We start from the raw sequence: 11,400 nt of genomic DNA, 5'->3' as shown, positions 1-11,400 counted from the left end.
TTCGGGGAGGTTTTGCTTGAAAAAAGTCTAAAAGAGCTCTTCACGAATAGGCTCTGGGATGTGCGATGCAGACATTGCAAACCTGAATAGTTTGGTTGCCCACAGGCAACCAAAAGTAGCCGTGAAGTGCCACAAATCTGACCTGCTGGTGGTTTTCACTCATTGGGTGCTCTTCTGCCTTGTAGGTGGTGACCTGTGGTGCTCAGGAGCAGAGCATCATCAGCCGCCTTGGGTTAGATCTTGTCTCGGACCAGTGGGAGAAGGGGCTCTGTGGGCGTCAGCAGAGCTGGGCTGGTAGAAAGCTGTCCCGGCAGCCCGCTCCAGGCACTGCCGGGCTGGGAGGGTTCTCCGTGGGCTTGCTAGAAGTTGGGGGCCGGTTCCAGGACTCAGCCTGACTGGGCGGCAGCTGCAGATGTTGCTTCAGCTTAGCGATAGTTCCTTAAAGGGGAATTTTCAGTTTATAGGAGCTTACACTGAAAAAATAAAAATAGAAAATTGGTATTGGTATTCTTGTGAAGTACCGCTGCATTTGTGCCAGAGGGTGTATCTGAGGAGTACCTGGTGTGGGAATTCGGGTAAGGCTGGAAAGGAGCTAACAATGGCTGGGTCGATCCCGGCTGCTTTTCCCACAGCAGAGGCCAGACAAAGGACTTCTGTGCGAGCCCTGAGGAGTGCTGGAGCTCCTCTCCGCTGCCGAGGAGGCGAGGGCACCGCTACCAGACCAAGGGTTGCCATCTAGCGGGGCCGCATCTTTTATCTTCTTTGTGCATGTGTGGGCTCTTTTTGTTGCGGTTGTTTCCCCCAGCTTGAATAGCGCGGGCACTGAAATGTCACATCAGAGCCGCACTCAGAAGCACCCTTGGGAAATCGCTTTCTCCACCGAAACACTGAAGAGCATCATCTTGAGCAGCCGTAAGAATAAAACCTTTTGTAATCGAGCAAGATATTTTGGTGTATCTGGGGCGCTTCTACAAGGAGTCTGTCCCTAAGAACTAAAGCTGGGCCTTTTTAGCTTTTCTGTCTTAAAAGAAGTGCGTCCCTTTGAATGGAAGTGGGTTCTGTTTGGCTGGATCAAGGTCAGACTATCAAACTATTTCGTTTTACAAAGCCTGCACTGAGTTCCTCAGACAGATATACTACATTCCATTTTGTTGCTGGTGTATTTTACACGTATTATCTGATTTTATTGGAGATTTTGGTGGAAAAGCATGAACAGACTAATAATTTTTCATACGCAAAGATGATAAAGGGGAACAACAAGAACCCTTCGTTATCTTTTTAAGTGAGGGGATCTCTCCTTAATGCTAATTTACTGATGAATAACAAAGGGTTCACCATGAATTACTGCGTCTCAATATTTTGTGATTTAAACGGTCGGTGTCTTTTCCAAAGCTCCTTCAAGAAAGCTGAAAGATTCCTTTATTTTCTTGGATGGGCTTTTGAAACAGGCTTGCTAGCTATTTAACGACCTGAGCCTGGGGTTGCTCTCATACAGCCTGCCCGCTGATGACGAGTCATCTTCGATGAGGTTACATCGTTGTTCAAACGACGTTGGGAAGAAAGACAACAGGTGTTTATTGGAAACTCTTCTTTTTTGTTTTCTGACTTTTTGAATAAACTGCTTTTGGCAACAATGTCAAAACGGAAGGTCATTCTGCAGTTCTTGGCAACAGGAGGAAAGAGGTGGAGGAGTAACTCCGTGGTGACGTGCAAGCAATTAAGGTGGAAACGGAAGAGCTCACGCGTACAAATGTGACTGTATGAAATGGGAGCTGGGAATACTTTTGGGATAGCTTTGTGTCAGCCGAAGAGACTGCAGCCTGCCTTCTCTGCAATAAACTCATACCTCATTTTTAAGATTGGTAAACACTTAAAATCTAACGGTTTTTGTGACACATCTACATAAGAGAGCAAAAAAATAGAGTGTAGTATAGTGACCCCCTCTCCCAAAATCTGTGTGGGTAAAGATTGGGAGAGGATTGCTGAAAGGTGACCTGATGAAAGGTGAGGGGAGAACTTCTATTTTCTATGTTTTATAGTATTTTTCAATACCTCACTGTAACCTTGGTTATCCTTGGGGACTCCCCTCCCTCACTGGCAGAGAGCTACCTCACCAGACTGGAGCTTTTTAGCCTTTTACACTTTCTGGACACCCTCCATATCAATTGGAAATGTACTGTCAAAGCCTTATTTTTCATGATTATTTCAGTTGTAGTCCACAGACCCCCAGCTGTCCGGAGATCACAGGTTCAACATCACTGCACTGCTGTCCGTGGAAAGTATTTTTAATCGCTTGAATTGGCCGGTGTAGGATTTGAGGAATGTTTCCCAAATGATCCTTCACCTCTCCTTCTCTGACATGGGGGGAATCACATCTTATTTATGAAATCTCTGTGACCCTCCCCGAAGCAGCTAAAACTCCATGCTTTATCCCGTGCTCCCTCCGGGTATTTCCTGACAATGGGGGATATATACACATATTTTTATATTTTTTTTTTTTTTTTAAGAAAATGTGGATTGCTCTGCAGTAAAGGAGGGAGGACAGGATTCAAGCTTTGTAGTAAGAGGTTCTGGCGCTCCTGTAAGTGCATGTTTTGTGTGCTGGGATGTCTTCTGTTGGGCATTTTGGATTGCCTCAGTCTTAGCAGCTAATTGTTATTCAGTGTGGGTTATTCAGAGCCCGGCTCTGCTGGACGAATTCTGGTAAGTCCTGCCGTGCCAGCTGAAGAGGTGACTGTCCCCGTTTGCTACCCTACCTCTTTGCCATAGGTGCCATCCCTTAGCTGCGGGGACCGAAGGGAACTGCACCTGTGTCTCCGTTACTCCAGCCCGTGATCGGTGCCCAGCTCCGTATTCGAGGATGGTTTGAAGAGAAGACGGGGTCGTTCTGATTAGCCCGGGAATGGCTGGAGTTCAGCTCAGCTGTTTCAGCCACAGCGCAGCTAAGCAAATCTGCTGGCAGACTGGGAGTGAGCTGAACCTGAGATGCTGGGTGACAACAATATTACGTTACTAGTAGCTGTAGGTAAGGAATACAGACAGCTTTATATTTCTTGAGTAGAAGCTGGGCATAACCCTTGCTGTTTTTTTTTTATTTTTGTTCAGCTTTATAAAAGATACAGGCCCACTGCTTAAACCTCTCTGTGCCTCCAGAGTGGTGAAAACTCAGGGAATAATTTTTAATTCGATGTTGCCAAGACACTCCTCAAATGTAAAGAAACCTGCCTGACACAGGCTGCTGGAGCAGGGATGGTGGCGCAGGAGAAGCAGTGTCCCAGATTTTGTCTCGTCTCGTTTTCTTGCTTGCAGACTGCGATACAGGCTCTGCTACGTTACAAGGTAAAGAACGAGTTTATAGGGACTGATGCCCATGGCCCGTCTCAATGCCACGTAGCAGACACGGCCCCTTCCGCAGGCAGTCATCCAAGCCTCGCGGTGAAGAGCTTGAGCCTGTGCTGAGGGTACTTGGGTCTCTGTGGTGGGTTCAGCATGAGCCAACGCTCCAGGGTGGCCTTGAGAGCTACCCTGGACCCTCCCTCAGTGTGACGTTCGTAATATGTCCTTCTCCTCCCATGTCTCTGATGTGTTCAGCTCTTAAGCTAGCTGGAGGGCTTCTTTGGGTATTGAGGCTGAGCAGCCTGAAAGGTGCTCTTTCCTCCCAGCAGCTAAAGAATGAGGTTCACAGTGAATTTGTGAGATCTCTGGAAATCTCAGCGATTTTCTGAACCAAGCTGCAGGAGTTACAGATTAAAATACCATTTATTGCTTTGACTGCTGGCTATGTGAACACAGCCGAGGGTGACTGTGAGTTGGGCTGGACTCTGAGGGATCTCCTGTTTGAACAACACCAGCCAGTGCTACAATTCCGTGATAAATCCCCTCCCAGTTCCAGCGGTCTCTTCCCTGTCAGGGGTTTGTCAGCTGGATTCATTAGGTCTGGAGTAAACAGCCCCCTTGTTCTCAGTATACAAAAAGCGGAGATCAGATAGGTAAAATTGTGTGTGAATTCTAAATAAAAGGGAAATTCCATCCTCCTACCACCATTTTTCATTAGCCGGTAACTAATAAGGAGTATTTTTTTTGCACAGTAATGCTTCACAGTAGAACTGGGCTTTAAATATTAGCTATAATTGCTTCTCTGCACTCAAATAATTGAATATAAATCAATTACCACCATTTTATGTATTTGAACAGCCAAGCTCGCTCCACAAAGAAAACCCTTTCTTCCCTGTTTAATAGGCAGACCTTTAGCTTCTTTGTTTATCCACGTATCTGGGACAAATGATTCAAACTCAATCATTAATTAGTGATTTTATCAAGATTTTCCTTTCAGGACTGAAAGGTCAGCACACCCTTGAAGTGCTAGCAAAACAAACGTCTACGATTTGCACATGGCGTCAAGGCTTGTGAGGCAGAAGCCTCAGAAAATTACTAAAGGGTAGAGGTTTAATTTGGGGTGGCTGCTTGTAAGAACAGGAATGTGCGAAAGCAGGAATGTGCTGACCAGACAGCCTGAATTTTATCCAAAAAGTCTGTGATTAACAGTTTTTTATGGACTAGATGACCCTTCAGGCCTAGAGCCAGCTGACGGAAACACCAGGCCCAAGGGCTGAGGTAAAAATTGGTCCAGAGGAGCATGTCCCTGACCTCGATATAATTTATTTTTACTATGTTGTTCAGAGCCCCTTTGGTTGCCAGAGCCACCCGCTGGCTCCTGGATGCCGGGGACGAGCCTGCGGCGGAGTGCTCCCAGCAATGCGCTGGCTTGGCCAAAAGATGGGGCCCACCGGGGAGGGGAGAACACATTTTACTACGGGGGAAACGCCACCGGACTAATCCAGAGCAGCTGGGATTATAAATAAAATGCGATTTTGTTAAACAAGAAGAGAGACATGGGTGACTAAGCAAAGAGAAGGGAAGGGGTTTTTTTCTCCTGGCAGAAGTAATCCAGGTATCAGCCAAATTGATGGACTTAGCATCATTTTAGGATGCCATAGTGATCCATTCTGGGCTTGTAATAGGTATTAATATTGCCAAATTATTACCTGTATTGATCTCTTTTTCTTGTATTTATGCTGTTTTTACCACTGGTTTCAAGTCACCTCATTAATTTATCAAAGGAAGGGAACAAGAACTCAGGAATAAAGGAATTGTTCTGTTACTGAGAGAAAAACGAAGAGGAAACAGAGAAATCCAAAATGAACTGCTGGAAATACCCTTGCTCTCAATTAGAAAACAAAAACCAAACAGACAGCAGCTAAAAGCCCCACAGTATTCAACTTGTGTTTTTCCTTCGGTGGTTTAATCTTTTTTACGAGTTAATGTGTCTTGTAGGGCAGCTACACAGCAATTTCTGGTTTCAGTACGGAGCGTCTGCAGGAGCTTTTTCTTGTGCAAGATTGGACAAGAAAAAAACATTCCTTGTCACTGATAAGTCCCTGATAAAACGCGATGTCCCACTGACAGGACCTCCTCAGCCAGGCAAAAGGCAGGAACAGAAGTCCTCTGCAGCCCTCCAGTGGTTCCCTTTGAGTCCTACACGTTGGGAACACAACGCGCCACCCTTGCCAAGGGGGCTCCCAGGGTGGGCACAGTCTTCCTTCCAGAAAAGGCGCCTACAGAACTGGCTGTGGCCTCGCCAGCCTTCCCCTACCCTCCCAGCTCCACCAGACGCAGGGGAGGATACTCCGGCTTCCAGCAGCTCCAGCTCGCCAGCCTGCCTTTTCAGCTACGGGGTGAGCCGAAGCACCGAACACGCTTTAGATGGAGGTGCCAAGCCAGGCGCTGCCACTCCACAGCCTGGCAGGCCTCTCGGCAGGGTTTGCTCAAAGCTCAGGAGAGCTTCCCCTGCAGCCTTCCCTCTCCAAGAAAGTCAGCAGGAAAGGCTACAGCCCTCGGCCTCTGAAGCCAAGGGGAAGAACCTCTGAAGCCCAAGAGAAGGTGTCTATCCCTGCAGTGTGCTTGGAAGGAGCTGTCATCCTCAAGGGAGGAAAAAGTGACTCAGTATGTGCTGTCTTTTCTCTTAGAGGGAAGCTTGCACATCAAGCTCACAGAGGAAAAAGTGTCTGCAATGGCCCCCGTGGGCAGAGAAAGGTCAGGCTTGGGAGAGCCTTCAGCTGCTTGCCATTCCCAGGCCCTCTCGGCCATATCCCTCCCCCTGCGAGCCTGGTGCTCTGCCCACAGCCGCTCCTCCTCCCTTTCTCCCTGGAGCCGCTCCCCAGCCAGCGATGCCGGGAGATTTCCTTCATCCCGCTGCAGGCACAGGGAGCGTACGTCCTGCCGGGAGACAAAGCGTGCAATGGTGAGAGAGAAGGCAGCAGAGGAAGCGTCCTGGCTCAGTAGCCATTTAACGACACAGACAGGCCATCTGCAGGGGCTACCTGTCATGCTTGCCGGTGGCCCTCACAGACAGAAGGACATGGAACCCCTGGAGAGGGGACAGCAAAGGGCTACCAAGATGCTGAGGGGACTGGAACACCTCTCTTATGAAGAAAGGCTGAGGGACCTGGGTCTCTTCAGTCTGGAAAAAAGACGACTGAGAGGGGATCTTATCAATGCTTATAAATACTGAAAGGGTGGGTGTCAGGAGGATGGGGCCAGGCTCTTCTCAGTGGTGCACAGTGACAGGACAAGAGGTAACGGGCACAAACTTGAGCATAGGAAGTTCCACCTCAACATGAGGAGGAACTTCTTTGCTGTGAGGGTGGCAGAGCCCTGGCACAGGCTGCCCAGAGAGGTGGTGGAGTCTCCGTCTCTGGAGACATTCCAACCCCGCCTGGAGGCGTTCCTGTGCCACCTGCTCTGGGTGACCCTGCTCTGGCAGGGGGTGGGACTGGGTGATCTCCAGAGGGCCCTGCCAACCCCTGCCATCCTGTGATTCTGTGATTCTGTGACAGTGGGAGACATAGCAGAGCAGTGTGCAAGCAGCCAGCACTTGATGGCATGAGGTCCTGTAAGGAGGCAATGAGAAGGCTCTTCAGAGCAGACCCATGGTGACCCTGCAGCCAGGCAGGGACTGAGCCTCACTGGATGCCAGCGGGGAAAGGGGCTAGCAAGGAGGAACAGGAGTCTCCTTTGGGAAACAGGACAACATCGCCAGAAGCCATCTGGGAAAGGGCATTCTTTCCACCAGATATGGCCAAACACATTGTCCCTGGCCTCTACAGGAGAGACAGCCCCAGGTGGGACCACTGCCGGGAAAGGATCCTGTTGCCAGCCGAGGCAGCCAGCCTTTGGGCTGCTGCGGGAGAAGGCAGCCCTCTGGCTGAGCTCCTGTGCTCAGCATTAATCCCTCCTTAAGAGGAGCTGCACAGTGGGGAGAAGCACCCCGAAAAAAACCCAACAAGCAAGGAGCAAATTAAGTTAGAGAGTCCTGTAGCAGAGGACAGTCAAGTGTGGGCAGCTGCCAGGCCCACAGGAAAGCTCTGCTGGAGAGCTGTCTTGCAGACTCCTGTGGTGCAGCTCAAAAATGGGGTCTCGATAGCCTCTCCCTGCCCCCTGCTGCCGGTGCTCTCTGGGCTGAGGAGCCCAGGGACAGCAAGGAGTTCCTCATAACAGCATAACGCATGAGCTGCCCCCAGGAGGAATCTTCTGCCTTCCCACCATATGCGGCCATTCTCTTTCCGCAGAGACGTTGTCCCCAAGTTTCACAGCTTTGGGGGCCCAAGTCCTGTTCTGAGGGGCAGTATCCCTGACTGCTAAAGAGGATCAGCCCTGGAGAGAAGAGAATCCCTGGAAACACAGAGCTCTGGGGGGTCTGCTGCCCCACAGCGGTGGTGCATCGCTGGGGCCTCAGCACATCCTCCTGCTGCCAGCCCACACCTGCAGCTGTGCCGGCTGCCATGAGCAGAAACAATGGTCAATGCGGCCATCAGGGTGCAAACTGCACAGCGGGACCTTTTCAGGAGCTGCAGCTTGGCAGGCACTAGACTGCGGGGGTCTATCTTTGCTCGTGAGGGGCTCAGTCTGTTCTCAGGACCTTCTGAAGGAGCTCTAGACACCTCTCAGTCCCCTGGGAGCAGCAGTTCAGCATGCACCCCAAAGGCCTCGCAAGAGGACCCATGGATAAGGTGCACCTGAAAGTCACTGTGGCTGTGGACAAGTCTGTGCCACAGCAGATATACCCCTGAAGGCCCCAGCGATGCAACACCGGTGCGGGGCACCAGAGTCTCGGAGCTCTGTGTTTCCAGGGATTCTCTTCATCCCGGTGTTACCTCAGCCTGGGGAGTGCCTCGAGCTGGGGACAGGAAGGCCCTACAAACACCTCATTTTAGGACTGCACCAGAGGAGCCTGCAAGAGCTCTGTAGCACAGCTTTGCCTCTGGGCTTGACAGCTGCCCATACTTGACTGTCCTCCACTGCAGCACCATCTAAGTTACTTTGCTCCTTGCTGCTTTCTTCCCAGGTGCTCCTCCCATTGTCCTGTTGAGTTATACCTCGGTATCCATGGACACCGACATTCCTCAGGACACTGTGCAGTGCTGCGTTCAAGAGACCCTCCTTTTCTTATCTGGCAAGACGTAGAATTCATCTTCAAGGACGCTGGCTGCTTGCGCTTCCAGAAGAACGAAGTCAAAATGCGTTTTTCCAGACTTGGTTTGCACCCTGCATAGTGCTGGCCGCCCGCAGAAATCTCTCCTCAGCGTGAGTGTCTCACTCCGCCAGTGCTGCCGTGGGTTCTTGGGAATCTTGGTTCTTGGGAAATGCCCTGGAAGGCCACTGGCAGTGACTTTGGGTCTGACTCACCTCCTGCTTGAGATGGCAGCCTCTTGCCCTTGCACAAAGCCAGGCAGTGTCGCGACCTGGGTGCAGGCGCTGGCTGTGCAGCTCCTGCTCCTACTAAAGAGGGGCTGATGCTGAGCACAGGAGCTCTGCCTGAGGGCCGCTTTCTGCCTCAGCAGCCCAAAGGCTGGCTGCCTCGGTCGGCAATGGGCTCCTTTCCTGGCAGTGGTCTCACCGGGGGCTGTCTCTCCTGCAGAGGCCAGGGATGACGGGTTCAGATGTATCAGGCAGAAAGAACGCCCTTTCCCAGATGGCTTCTGGCAATGTTGTCACCCAAGTGAGTACGTCTGTTTCTGAAGCCCTTGGCCACTGACCATGTCAGCAGCTTCTCGGCTTCTCTTGGGTCAGCGGGCAGTGCCAGGGCTTGCCCAGTGCTCAGGGAGGAGCTGGAGGCAGACTTTTTCCAAGGACTAGATCCTGTTGTCTCCTTGCTCCCAGGACTGTGCTCTGTGTAGCACCTGGAAGAGCTGCTGGGGAAGGGCCTCTTCAGATTCCCAAGGGGCAGGTGGAGGAAAAGCAGAAGGGAGAAGCGAGGATGGAGGAAGAGCCTAACAGAACAAGCGGTGTGGGAGCTGGCTCCTGGGAGTGCCTGTGTGTGCAGGTTTCGCTTTACCTGTTGATCTGTCTTTTATCTCAGCCCAGAGCTATTCTCACTTACTCCCTTCTGACTCTCTTCCCCGTGCCAGGGAGTGAGCAAGCTGTTTTATGGTACTTAGTTGCCTACAACCAGATGGTAACAGTGATCAGGGCTGAGTTCCTGATATGGGGAGAGGGCCACGTGCTTTTGGGATCACTCCGTGTGTGTCTGAGCTTCAGCAACACCCTGGGCTGTTCCTGGAGTCCAGTGAGAAATGGCTCAGACACTTAGAGGGAGAAGGGCCCAGGTATGGAAGGCGCTTTCAGACCTTCCTCAAAACAACCACTGCCTCCGCCACGGGAACTGAGGGATGAAAGTACCCAGGTCTCAGGAGTATCGTTGCCTCCAAAGAGCCAGGCGGGCACTGCTGTGTCTCTGGCTGGCCTCGTCTCTGCAAGGCATGACAGATAGCAGAAAAATCCAGAGGATAAAAAGAGGCCCCTTCTGTGGCAAGGGCACAGCTTGATCCTCCCCTCTCTTGGACTTGCTATTTGCCTGGTTGGACCAGAACCAGTATTCCCAGTTACAGTCAAGAACACTGTTATACAACTGGGATAGCATTTGGCAGGGCATGACAATTTTGCATGGGTAGGGGAGGCCTCCCTGGGACTCTGTGACACGGAGAGACCCCCAGGAGAGCCTTTGGATGGTGGCAGTGCTTCCTTAGTAGCGGCCTGGAGAAGATGCAGTGATGCAGTGGGGCAGCCGTGTGTGGGTTCAGGGGTGCCCTGGTCTCCAGCTCGGCTTCACCCCTGTGTGTCCCTTGGCTCCTGTGGCCTTGGAGAGCAGCCTGGACTGCAGAGGGGAGGGAGTCTGTTGTCCCCATGGGGCTGAGGGAGGTTTTGGGGGTTGTTTCCAAGGGGAGGGGGGTACAGGACAGTGCCAGTCTGGCTGGCTGCACACCAGCTTGGGTTGGATGGGCCTCCTCAAACACTGGGGACTTTTGAAGCAGGAAAGGGTAGAACCATAGAACCATAGGGTCAGAAGGGCCCTCTGGAGATCAGCCAGTCCAACCCCCTGCCAGAGCAGGGTCACCCACAGCAGGTGGCACAGGAACGCCTCCAGGCGGGTTTGGAATGTCTCCAGAGATGGAGACTCCACCACCTCTCTGGGCAGCCTGTGCCAGGGCTCTGCCACCCTCACAGCAAAGAAGTTCCTCCTCATGTTGAGGTGGAACTTCCTATGCTCAAGTTTGTGCCCGTTACCTCTTGTCCTGTCCCCGGGCACCACTGAAAAGAGCCTGGCCCCATCCTCCTGACACCCACCCTTTCAGTATTTATAAGCGTTGATAAGGTCCCCCCTCAGCCGTCTTTTTTCCAGACTGAAGAGACCCAAATCCCTCAACCTGTCCTGGTGCATGGGGTTATTCCTCCCCATGTGCAGCACCCTACACTTGCCCTTGTTGAATTTCATAAGGTTCCTCTTTGCCCAACTCTCCAGCCTGTCCAGGTCTCTCTGGATGGTGGCACAGCCTTACGGTGTGTCAGCCACCCCCCCCAGCTTTGTGTCATCGGCAAACTTGCTGAGGGTGCACTCTATCCCCTCATCCAGGTCATTGATGAATATGTTGAACAGGACTGGACCCAGTACTGACCCCTGGGGAACACCACTCGTCACTGACCTCCAACTAGACTCTGTGCCCCTAATCACAACCCTCTGAGCTCTGTCCTTCAACCAGTTTTCTATCCACCATCCATCTAGCCCACACTTCCTAAGCTTCCCTATGAGGATGCTGTGGGAGACCGTGCCAAACGCCTTGCTTAAGTCAAGGTAGACCACATCTACCGCCCTCCCCTCATTTGTCCATCCAGTCCTGCCATCATAGAAGGCTATCAGATTAGTCAGACATGATTTCCCCTTGGTGAATCCATGTTGAGTACTTCTGATAGCTTTCTTTTCCTCCACATGCCTTGAGATGACGCCCAGAATGAGCTGTTCCATCATCTTTCCAGGGATGGAGGTGAGGCTGACCGGCCTGTAGT

This window comes from Chroicocephalus ridibundus, chromosome 1 (assembly GCF_963924245.1).
Source record: "Chroicocephalus ridibundus chromosome 1, bChrRid1.1, whole genome shotgun sequence".
NCBI classification, from domain to species: domain Eukaryota; kingdom Metazoa; phylum Chordata; class Aves; order Charadriiformes; family Laridae; genus Chroicocephalus; species Chroicocephalus ridibundus.
The sequence above is the reverse complement of the archived record's forward strand: the minus strand, read 5'-3'. Positions refer to the sequence as shown.